This window comes from Ambystoma mexicanum, chromosome 3p, assembly GCF_040938575.1.
Source record: "Ambystoma mexicanum isolate Mex_15411 chromosome 3p, UKY_AmexF1_1, whole genome shotgun sequence".
Lineage (NCBI taxonomy): Eukaryota > Metazoa > Chordata > Amphibia > Caudata > Ambystomatidae > Ambystoma > Ambystoma mexicanum.
The window spans coordinates 865,031,087-865,043,512 of NC_090925.1; the positions used below are offsets into that span (position 1 = coordinate 865,031,087).

Below are 12,426 nucleotides of genomic sequence, written 5' to 3' on the forward strand. Positions count from 1 at the left end.
CTTTGGAGTGCCATTCTGATTGTTACTCCCTCCCCCTCCCCACTGAGGCCTAACATTGAAAATGGGGGAGAGTTGGATCCTGGCTGGCTCTACACTACAGTTACCAGAATTCACTGCTGTTACTGCTTGGTACATACCAGAGGGATTTAACCCTGCACACCTGCATCCAATCAGCCTCCCTGAAGATTGCAGAGGCATGAAAGCGCGCTAGGATGAGAACATCTTTGGACTGTTTGAGCTTACTGCAGCTGGGACCCAGAGGAGCGCCGCTGTCACCCCCTTGTTTTGTTTATATATAGATATGTATATATATATATATATATACATATATATACATATATATATATATATATATATATATTGGTACTGTATCACAACTGCTGTGTTCATATTCATAGTGCCAAGATAAGAAGTTAAGCAGTGTATTGCAAATTTTAATACCAGTTTTAAATATTGTTTTTGGTAGGATTTCACTTATTGTTTATAATGTGTGGTAGTCATGGTGTCAGTCACTGTTCTCATCTATTTTCCATTGATCATCATTTTCCTTTCGCAATGATTATTTTAATGAATATTACAGTAGTGAACTGGGCAGTGGTGACCATATAGATTTATTGGATCAGCTGAATGCATAAGCAGTAACAAATATTTTTGAGGAAACAATATTTTTATTCTCCACCACTATTCAGCTCTTTGGCCACATACCCCACTACTGGAGTTAGTTTATATATTCCTACTGGTCCTAGAAGATGTGGGTAAGGCTAAGTAGTTGGAAGAAGAAATATCATTGACCCCAATGATGTGTTTTCAGCTGATGTAATAACATACAAACAGATTTACATATACACGAACCAACTTGCATCTACATAGAATGTCATCTTTTGACTTTTCATTTTCTTAGCTGATTCATGCTGGGTCCAGTTTGGGGTCCTTTTAGTCAATAATGGCAGAGCAACTGGTGAGGTACATTTGAGTGTACATGAAGGAAGATGCTGATGCAACATAAATGTTGGGAATCACTGCCTTACACTTTCTGGTCCTCAATCACCAAACACCTTCAGAAGTTCTTCATCTCCCTTTACCCTTTCATGCTCACCTTCCCCTGTGCCCTATACGCTATGAGCCATCTAGAGACCTATGCGCCCATTGCCCACCCTTAACATATCCTTTTCAACCCCCTGCCTATCAGACCATCACCAATCACTAGCCTTCAGGGTCTTCAATTATCTCCTCTCCTTCCAGACATTTGCCTGCCTCAGAGTTCCCTAACCTCCTTACATATTGCCTTTATTCTGTGTTCACCCACTACCTGCCTTCCGGGCCCTCATACACCTTTTTGCTCCCCTCCTTCAACATGTCAAAGCCTTGACTGTGTTACTGACCTACATTCCACTACCAACCACCCAAACTCTCCGGCACCCATTTGCTTTTATGTGTCTGCTTCTCTTTTAGGCAGGTCCTCGACTACCTTGTCTGCATTCTATCCCACCTAATGTTTTACCTAACCTCAGTCCTTTCTGGCTTTTTCAAGGGTCTTGGCAAGTCACTGCCCTTTTGGGCTGTCTCCTCTCCTCCTACCCAATCATTCCTCCTGCCGCCCAAAAACATTGTTTGATCCCAGCCATCTCTGGACCCCCTCTGACCACAATTGTCCAGTACCTTTACCCCTCTCCCACAGTCCTTCCTGCCAAACCATGAAGGCCCTTATCAACCACCTACACTCGTAAGCCCACACCAAACTACTGCCTGTGGGACCAGAAAGCTAACCCTGAAAAACTCTCTGATGGACGTAAGAAGCTAGAACCCTGAGCCCCTACGTGCACCCTTTGGTATTTTTCAGGGTGTACGTGCCATGCCAATGCTTACTGAAATACACCAACTTATCAGACGCTTATGTGATAGTGGCAGACACTGCAGCCAATTGAAGGGTTTTAAGATTGGCTTTTGAATCCCTCATTGTGGGGCATCTATCTTTAAGCCTTACTGTTCTGTTCCAAACTCTCACCCAATCCTTATTAAAGGCCTATACCAATGCACGCACTTTTACATGCTAGCTAGAAACTATAGAGTAATGGCTACCATATAGCTTAACTGTAGTTTATACATAACCATGTCCCAAAGTATTTGTGAAGGTCTCCTTTTTCGTCTGAATAAAAGGACGGCATATTCCGCCTAGCCCTGCTGCCGAGTCTTGTTACAATGCAGATATTAACAGAATGCCCATTTGAATGGGTGTCCAGTGTGGTAAAACACAAGCCTAGACAGAACATGAACACAGGATCTGTAAAGTAACATGGCTGAAGTTCAGTTTAACTAAATATAATATCAGGGACAAACAGATGGGGCGATCTGACGCAATCAGGAAAAACGAAATTGTGTCACCAGTCAATGATATCCTTTTTCCCCAAACCATGTAATATGAAGAAGGGAGGGACAAATTCGACACCACATGAAATAGGAAAACATACCATAACAGCACGGTGTCGGCCTGAACAGAATAATCTAAAATAAATAGGGAAGTCAGCAGACATCTTGAAGAGTAGGGAAAACACTTCTTTCTATTACTATGGTAATTCATACTTTGTCCACCATGCCAAAGAGCAACGCGGCACAAGGAACATGACTGATTTATCCTCACAATCTTTTCCTTACAGTAAATCAACGATCATTATTTGAAGCAGGAAGTCGGTGCTGTAAATGTTTTCATTAGGGTGTTGGCAAGTCTACTGGGCTGTGTCCTATAGGGAACAGGAAACCATATATACTGACCATCAGCTAAGGCAAAGCCGCCAGTACAAAGGGCTAATGGGAAGGATTCCATGTTGGTCCCGTTGTCACATTAGAGAACCTATGAGGACAAACACAAAGATTGCTGGTAGAAATTGCAGCTTACCAAAGATAACCTGCAGGATTCCAGGATTCTTGGAGGTTTTTCACAGCCAGTGTTGACAGGACACTATATGGTTGGCAATGCCGAGACTCCTACTTTTTCATCCTGTAAAGAAATGTTCCGCAGTTGGAAAATAAAAAATCATAAACATGTGTTTACCTCCGAGACGGAAAAACCAATGGTGCTCACTCTGGAGGCTCCCTCTCTGTCCCCCACCCAGCCCCCACCTCTGTCAGACAATGTGGGCTGCACCATACCTTGGGTTTGAAGAAGATCACCCTACACAGAAACCAGCGTTGTAATTTCGTTTTTTTTAATGTTTAGATACAATTATAAATGCAGTCAATACACTATCAGTGATGCTCGGCGTATATTCAAAATATTTACAGTCTTTTAAAATAAAAAGGGCAGGGGTGATGGGAGAAAATGGTCCTCTTTCCATCCGTTTAATGCTATGCTTAGCCTCAAATCTTTAGTGGAGGAGGGTTGTGAGGTGGAGGAAAAGGGTTGGATGGAAAAAGGAGAAATGGGGAGAAGAGTCCACGCCAGCCAAAGCCAGACTATCAACCAATCAGTATAAAGCCTCTGTGCACGAAACCCGTCCAGAGGTTTCCATGGGCGGCCACAGAATGTCTGGATTGAACCAGCAAAATAAATCGCCAGATTTCCAGCCAAGTCGCGCCATTCGCTATCGACATAAAAAGACAGAATCCTGACCCGTTAGCCTTGGGACTTGTCATTGGTGAGTATCTAGTAGACGTCAAGGAGGTTTGGACAGAAAGGTGTGAAGGTGTGCAGGGAAAAGTAAAGACGACTGAGACTTTAAAGGAGTAGGTGATATTTGCAGGCACCGTCTGTAGAGATTGGCGGGAACAGAGGGGATAATTAGAGGGATTGTCATATTTAGATAGGACTGTTTAAAAGATTTGGGGGAAAGGCAGGAACTGTGTAGGGAACGTCAGGGAGTTTGTGGAAATTTTGGGAGCTTTCAAGGGAAAATTGGAGAGATTTGACAGGAAAATTGGAGAGATTTGACAGGAAATTGAGGTTTGGTGTGATTGCGTGGATCTGGAGGATGTTCCCTGGTGTACAGTGTACCAAGGCCGGAAATCTCTACCTTGCAGAAAATTGAATAATCAGGGACAAACTCCGGTGCCGGCTCCTTTTAAGGTAGAGCGTGTGGCCAGGGCAGTGAAGTTCTGTCGGAAATGTCTGAAATTCTGTTTTTCCTTCTATACAAATGGGGAAACCTTAGAAATATTTGGCATAGCTGAAAGAAACTGCGGGGCAAAGGTCAAACATGTAGGCTTGTGGAGTGCCCTTTTAGACATTGAGGCATCACTCTCCTTGTCCCAGTGGTACACATCCTCCTCTTCTGCACGTTCCCACCCTCTTTCTGTCTAGCCTAACCCTTCTGTCCTGTACACCCTATTTGGTCTTCAACTACCTACTCAGTCCTCTACCCAACATCCTGCACACTCTTCGGCTTTCATCTTTTGAGTCCTGCACAGGCCTCGGGATTTCTTCCATTTGTGCCTTGCACATTGTTTGAGCATTACCTCCTCAGAATTCGGCTTTCCACTCTGTCTTCCTGTCCCATTCAGTTTCCAGCGTTCTCCCCTGTCCTGTAGCGTCTCCTTGGTCTTGGTGCTCCCTGTCTTTTCCATATGACCCACACACCCCATTTGTCCATTGTCTTTTATTGTGTCCCATCTTTCTGTCAGTGCTTTGACACCCTATTCTGTGGTTGGGCCCTCCTCCATTATTATGCGCTTTCTGTAGGGTCGTTAGTGTTCTCCATGTTCTTTGCATGCTATTCCATCTCCAGCTTACTGACCCATCCCGGCAGGCTTTCCGTTCTCCCAGTTTTGCCCGTCTGTCTTTCACATTCGTTTGTGTCTCCAGCTTCCACCCCATCATTTCTGCGCAACCCCATTAGGTCCCGAGCTTTCCACCTGCTTTGGTGGCTAATCATACAGTTTTAGTCTTTGTGAATGACATACAACTGAGCCAACAGGAATCCTCAGGCGTACAGAAAATTCTTATCTATTAGCGAGTAGTTAAATAAGTAAATAAATAAATAAGACTCTTTTTGCAGTGGCTGAAGTCAAACATGTTTGCACCGTAGAAACACAGAAAATAAATACATTTAATAAATAATATAACTTCCTCCTATAGGTCTGAATTATTTTCATGCAACCATTTGGGAATGAACTATGATATGTTTTGAATGTTATTTTCTCAAATTCTTGTACAGCGCTAGTGTTGCCGCCAAGGCAGTCTCCTGCCGTTGAATATATTCATTACACAAGAGGGGCATGAGTAGATTAGATGCGAATGGGTACAAATTAAAGTTTGACGCTGTAACCTTAATTTGCCATGGTCTGAAATGTGCCTTAATTTGTATTTTGTATTTGTATTTAGTTTATTTATATAGCGCGCCTGGCCCAAAGGCATCTGGGCGCATTTTCTTACAAGTTACAGAATCATGTACAGTGAACATGGAGTAAGTACTGGAGAACATGGGGTCCTTAAGGTGAGAGGGAGCTTATTCGAAAGCTTTGCAGCACAAACCGAGAAAACTTTGGTCACGCACTCTTCATTTCTTGGTTCTCGTGATATCCACGAGCCATGTGCCTCCTGAGCACAAATGGTGCCCAGTACTGTACAAAACAAATCCATCTGTTAAGAAGCATGGCCCTTGTTCATGAAAGGCTCCATGGACGATATGTGCTGGTTTAAAACCAACCCCACTTCTTACTGAAAACCAAAGGGCGCTAGGTATGGTGCCAGTCTTTTTCAGATGAAGCAAGAGTCGGGCTGCAACATTCTAGATGCCTTGATAAACAGGTAGGCCCAGATTAGGGCTATTGGCATACACAAGATGAGCCAGAACCAAAAATATCATGGCCTGGACTATGATTGGGAGGTTTAAAAAGGTAAAGATCCTTTTTGCATTCTTTAAGTCAACAACCCTTGAGTACTACAGTTGATATCTGGGAGTTCATGGAAAGGTATTCATACATTAAAACACACAGATTCCTTAACATCGTTTACGGCTCTGGAGAGGCCCCTAACAGTTTTGGCTAGATTGCTCTAGGCCTGTTGCAGGTGGAAGCTCCCAGAACGATAATCTCTGCACATCACAATTCCTTTTAAGAGACTTTTTTTTGTGATCCAATCCTTGGTTGTGATACGGGCATGAGCAAATCCTATCAGAGTTATCTGCGCCTTTGTAAAATGTACAAATGAGTTGGTTGTTGGCATCATTATATGCAGCAATGCCCGCGTCCTGCATTAGTCTGATCAGAGACGACAAATAAATATTGAACAGTCAGTGAAAGGGTAGATCCTTGGGGTACTCGGCAGGTAACTGGGCACACCATAGACATGCAGTGGGATTGAGCAACCCTCTGGACAGGGTCATTTGGGAAGGATACAATCAATTTCCACGCCATGCTGCCTGGCCGGATGTCCTTTCATCGGGATGGTAGGATGGTCACTGACCATCTAAAAGATGGCAGAGATCCAGAAGTACCAATATCCTAGCTTTCCTCGATCTGCACCCCCTGCTGAAGTCATCCAGTATAGCACTAACGACAGATTGATTGCCATATGATGGCAAAAGCATGCCTCAAAAGGATCGAATAACTCATTTGATTCCGTGGAATCTTGTAGTTATTTACCTGCAATTCGTTTGATGAGTTTGGTTGGAAAAACGTATGTTGGAAGTATGCCTGTTACTGACCATGATTCCTTGGCATGTATACGGCTTCTTTAGGAGGGGGTGAGGGACGCTATTGTAAAAGCTTTGGGTACCTTGAGTGATCGTAAGGAGGCAGTGAAGATGGTCAGTAACTTATTTGGCGAAACTGAATTGGTTGATACTCCAGCGTCATCTGGAGACCTTGAGCAGCAGCTTGTATCCCAAAAAACTAACATTCTTCTAGAGTTAAATATTTTCGAAGTAACCATCTAAAACTGGTTTGGTTTATATGGCATTGCCAAGATTTTCAGGTCCTGATTATATTTTAGTTCCTGCAGTTCAATTTGTATCTTTCTGATCTTATCAGAGAAGTCATCTGCAATACTGTCACAGAGTTCTTGCAAATGTATTAGTCCAGATTCCGATGCCAACGGTTTCCTTAGTTCTGCAGTCAGCTCATAAAGATCCTTCTGATGTAAGGTTGCACTAGTAATGTAATCTTGAAAATCATTGTGCTTGGTTTAAGATTTCTTTTTGTATAATAACACGTGCATCTCATTAGATTTCATGTATCCTGATCACAATATAATTGCTGCCATTTTCTCTCGTGTTTCTTTCTCTGTGTTCTGGCATTTACTATGGTTTGTGTGAACCATTGTGAGTTCTAATTAGGACTGGACATGTTGATGTCTTTAAATGGAAAGAGAACTTCAAAAATGGCATTTTAAATATTTCTAAGACTGCATTAATATCTTCCCGATGAAGATCAAACCGAATCCATTGCAAGTACTCCACAGAACATGGCTGGAGAAGGTTTTGAGTGGTAATGGGCCTGTACCATAATTTGTGTTTGTGCCGATCCAGCGTGTATTGTATTCTGGTACATACCACAAACAATATAGCATAATGATCCATCCAGGATAATGACTCTTGTTACAAGCTGTTATTTGCTCACAGATATACAGTCAGACAGAAAGCCCCCTGTTGGCTCTCGGAGCTGCATTATGGGAACGGCATGCTTCTGGGAACTCTGGGCTAAACAGCCAAGGAAAGGAAGTCGCTTATGGATCTGTGTCCTAAATTGGAGAAAGGCATGCTCCCTTTGACTCGCTTATGTGCATTCATTCAAAATCACACAAATCAATTGGGCTCTAAATATGGGTATGATACACACACACACAATATTCTTGGTTACTGGATTTGTGTTTTGGGTGCAAGTGAAGCTCCCCTGTTGCCTAAAATATCCATAATTGCAGGCAAGGGCTTTTCATTGGCTCCAAAACTTGTGTTTAGGGAAAGAAACACACATTTGCTAAGCCATCAGTGAGCTGGAAAATAAGGTTTCTTATTTACCCCCGCCGTAGAGGTCGGAAATCTTTGTTTCTAGCCGTAAGTTTCCAATTGTCTAAAGATGGCCTGGTATTGCCTTCAGATGGGTCCGCGCTATATGCTTCAAACGCGTGGCAGCACTGCCTGGGGTTCTTACTGTACAGAGATGTTTCCAGGTATGCTTCAAACCCCTAAAGCCGCCTGTCTCCAAGTGCTTTGTGCAAAGCTACATTTTTTAGTGTTTGACTGTCTGGTCTTGGACAGCCTTCTCCCAAATGTAAAGCGAGCAAGGCGATCCGACAGTGCTGGCTGCTCATTCGCAGGTAGGACAGCAAATCTTTGATATTTTACTGTAGATGGGCTCCCCTGCTCCTTACTTACCAGGTTTGGCCGTTTCCTCCTTAGTGGCTAGCTAGTCACTATTTTTGCACTTCCATCGAACCGTGCCTTTGCTTTCCAGAGTTATTTTGTAGTGTAGGCAGCTACTAACACTTGTGTTTTCTGTACCAGCAGGGAATAGCCTTTTTTCAAGTGCCAGATGCATTGCCTTGATTTGCCTCTTTTCTGTACCTGTTAAGCTCGACCTATTTTGTCTTGGTTCCACGGCACAATACCTCTATCAGCTGAGTAATGCCTGCTTTTACCCATTTACAGTCCCAGCTGCTCACTGTCTTTTTGCCAGTTCCTTTTCGGTGCCACCTGGGCACTATTTCTGTTTGTTTCCTTTGTCTACTGAGCATTGCCTGTTTCTGCCAGTTTGGGCATGACTAGTGTGTGTACCAGCTTGTTACTTCCCTTCTCCACCTATCCCTTTGACGGTTTGGTGCTCCCTGTTTGCTGTGCTAGTTATGAACTCATTTTATCTGACCATTTACTGTACAGATGATGCATTTCCCGTTTTCTGCGCCAACTGGGTGATACCTGTTTTCACTGCCAGACAACCAGTGCCTGTTACTGCCTAGTACCTCTTTCTGTTCCTTTCGCATGAGATTTGGGGCCCTAGGGAGCAAGCGGTACACATTGCTCCCCGGGAAGATGTGGGTGCTGCGCTAAGAACAGCAATCCGCACTGGGGGTAGAGCGCCCCTACTCCATTTATAGAGGTGCCGGCAAAGGTTCAGGAACAGTGGCCGGTTGATGCTGTTTCGTGTTGATGGCCCACCGACCCCAGTAATTTTGTCTTGGGGGAAGGTTTCTTTCGGGTTGGTTTACTAGGCAGGGGATGAGCGTAATAAGGGGGAGCCGGTGTTTTTATGTAACAGGTCGGGGTGCCAAGGGGCAGGATAAACTTTGTATTGCGGCGTTCCTTTGTCGGCAGGTCAGTCTGGCTTTCAGGTTAAGAGGAGAGAGGTGGTGAGTTGCGGGGACCGAGGATATTGGGGAAAGTGGGGATATTGCAACGGTAGCCGGGGACATGGTTGTTTAAATGATGGTTGATTGAAACCAAGGGATAATTATCGCGCTAAGGAGGGTGGTTAGTATAGTTTGGACAGACAAACTAGACCAGGATTACAAGATAGGGAAAGAGGTACAGAAGAAGGACAGGCAGTGGCTAGGGGGGAGGACATGGATACAGTTGGGAGAGATGTTGGGGAGTTGAGGGGGAAGGAATATTTGAAGGGAGGGAATGGGGGAGTGGGTTTACATACATGTTTAACGGTTTGGTAGTCTGTAAGGCCGAGGGGGCAGGTTAGGGTAGTTTGTAAATTGTGGCATGTCACGTTAAAGAAACCTTTTTTTAATGGCGAGTCTGGGTATTTTTTGCAGTTTAGCCCAACTGGGTGCTGCCAGCTTGGTATGCTACCTGTTCAACACCATTTTCTGCTAGATTTCTGTGCCATGTGGGCAAAGTCTGCATCTGTTTTTTTTTCGCTCAGTCGACTTGACACTGCTTGCGTTCTTTGCTGGCCGAGTGCCCTCGGTTTCTACGTGCTCCTTATACCAGCAAGGAATTGTCTCTTTCCAGGTATTGCTTCTGTCAGCTGTCCACTGCCTCTTTCCTCTGCCAGCTCGCATTGGGTATTCCCACTGCCAGCCGCAGGGTGCCCATTTAATTCGCCAGCTGGGAAATTCCTGTTTCCTTCGCCATCAGGCCAGTAACAGATTCTGCTCATTTTCTATGACTGCCTAAAAAGCAGTGCCTTTTTACCTACTTGCTCCACGCCCTGAACCCTGCCTAGTTCTGCGCTGTTTGGGTGCCAGCTGCACACTTGACCACCATGCTAGCTGCTCTCAGCTTGCTCTTACCAGTTTTTTTCTGTCTGCTCCTCTTGCTGTTTCTTGTGCCAGCTATTGGCTGTTTCCTGTGCCTTGCTTCGTCATTGCCCGTTTCCTTTGTGAATCGGGGGCCGCTTGCTTGTTCTTTATTTGTACTAAGGGAAGTATCTTGTCGCTGCCCATCGTCCTACTGCACGCCGCTTTCTTGTGCTTCTACCTCAGTTCCATAGTTGTAACCTCTTCCACGAATGCACCTCTTCTCTACCTCTCTATGTTATCTTGAGCCCATTTGTTTTTTCTGTTGGCCTTCCCTGGCACTCTAAACGCTCTCTTGTGCTCCTGCTGCTTCCTCACATGGCATGCTTGTCCGCGTGGAAGTAAAGTACCATTATTTGTATTTATATAAAAGGTGAGTACATACATAATACCTTATATACATTACCTCCACACATCACTTTGGGAGGGCTCTTACTGTCCCTCGCTGTGCATCCCTTCATGGATTGCTGTTCCTAAATCTGTGCTCTGTTGCCTTGACTTTACCAGTCCATGGCCACCATTCTGTGTCGACTCTTTCATGCGGTTTTGGTCGATTTGACCTAAAACATTTAACCTAATCACATTTGATCGAATGTATTTGACCTTTTTTTGGTCTAAAATGCGGAGGGGAGACCCCCCGCAAGCCTCCTCCCCCACTTCCCCTCAACTTAATCTATAACCATACCCACCCCATACATATATTTAATTAGATTAGACCGAAAATAAAGGTTAAAAAAAAATTGATCAAATGTTTTAAGTAAATGCTTTTAGGTCAATTATGCTAATACCTGTCCTGCTGGTCCTGCTTTATACTGCACTTTGAGTCCTGCACAACATGTGATGCCTCCTGAGGGATTCCTGGCCTGTATTATTCTGGTCTACTCTAACAGTTGCTTGCCACTGAAACGGTAACCCTGATCTCAATTTCATGTTTCTACAAAGGGTTCCTAGCACCAGCATCTGCCAGAAAAATATTGGCTTTTTGCCCCGCTGTTCTTGTAATCGGGCTCACATTGCTTTGTGCATTTGTCCTACGGACTTGCATAGTTCTTATTTCTCATCAAATGAATGACTCCGGACCCCTGACCCGTCCTTCGCTCTCAGCCAACGCACGGAAGGTCCAATGGGAATATTTAGCCAGTGCTAATGAATGCATGGTCGGTCTTCTAGGATTCGCAGCCATGTAGGAAGGTCTTAGGAGAATGATAGGGTCTGTCAGCCCACATAGGGGGATGTTAGACTGAATCATCTGCCACCCCCAAAGCCAATGCAGGTCGAATGTTTGGGGCAACTCGGGCTCCGAGAACCCCAGTGCATGCAGGGGAGGCGCCGGTGAATGTTGCTGTCGCTGAGCCTGGAGGCCCGCATACAAGAAATATTAGAAGGATCTTGGTGTCCCCGAACCCGTAGCAAGTGAGTGTGGGGTCTGGGTGTCCAGCCCACCTAGTGGGTCCGTAAAGTGAATGTTAAGGTGTGTGAGCCCCCAGCCAATGAAAGGGAGGTGTTAGGACATTCTTAAGGTTTGTAAGAGCCTTGGCCATATAGGAGATATGTTATGGAAATATTCAAGCGTAATCCCACTAATGGGTGTGTTGCGTCGCAGCATTATGCTGGAGCGCTCTTCCTCTGGAACCAAGCATTCAGGGACCGACCTAGAAACTGGGCCTTGCATGTCTGCAATGGATTCCTTCGGGGATCCGAGTGTGGGCGCTAACTTTTTCTTGAAGCGTTTACTTTAGGAAAGGAACATCCTCATCCGGGCTGCACCTTAAGAAGGGGGCCCAGAGGGTGGACTGGCCTAAAAGCAGTGGCTGCGAACTCTCAAGTGGTTAATAACCACTGAACAGGTTATCATGTCTGTTCTTGCGAGAGAGGGGCGCCCGCTACCTTTGTAAAACTATTTGTTAAGGAACCTGGGATTGGTAACCCTAGGTCTCCTGGGGGCAACCAGACGTGGTCTCCCTCTCACTGTGCTTAGAGAGGCATCAGCTTCACCTCACTGATGATCCCCAACAAGGGTGAAACACGTGTATGGGGTTGCTGGTGGTACTCTCGTTCAGATTGGAATTGCCATTGTATTTCGGTGCTGGACTGCTCCTGGGCAGGACAAAGACTGATATGCAAATGGATATTTCCCATCTGTGAAAGGCACAGTGAGTAAAAGCAGTGGCTGCGAACTCTCAAGTGGTTAATAACCACTGAACAGGTTATCATGTCTGTTCTTGCGAGAGAGGGGCGCCCGCTACCTT

General features: G+C 44.9%; 1 protein-coding gene across 1 annotated transcript in view; it reads right to left on the minus strand.

Moving 5' to 3' along the window:
* Window positions 1–3,181: 3,181 nt before the first annotated feature.
* TLCD3B (TLC domain containing 3B) overlaps window positions 3,182–12,426 on the minus strand; it is a 124,714-nt gene continuing 115,469 nt past the window's right edge. Inside the window, exon 6 of the mRNA XM_069652031.1 lies at window positions 3,182–11,975. The gene's annotated coding sequence lies outside the window, so the exon portion shown is untranslated. The remainder of the gene's footprint in view (window positions 11,976–12,426) is intronic.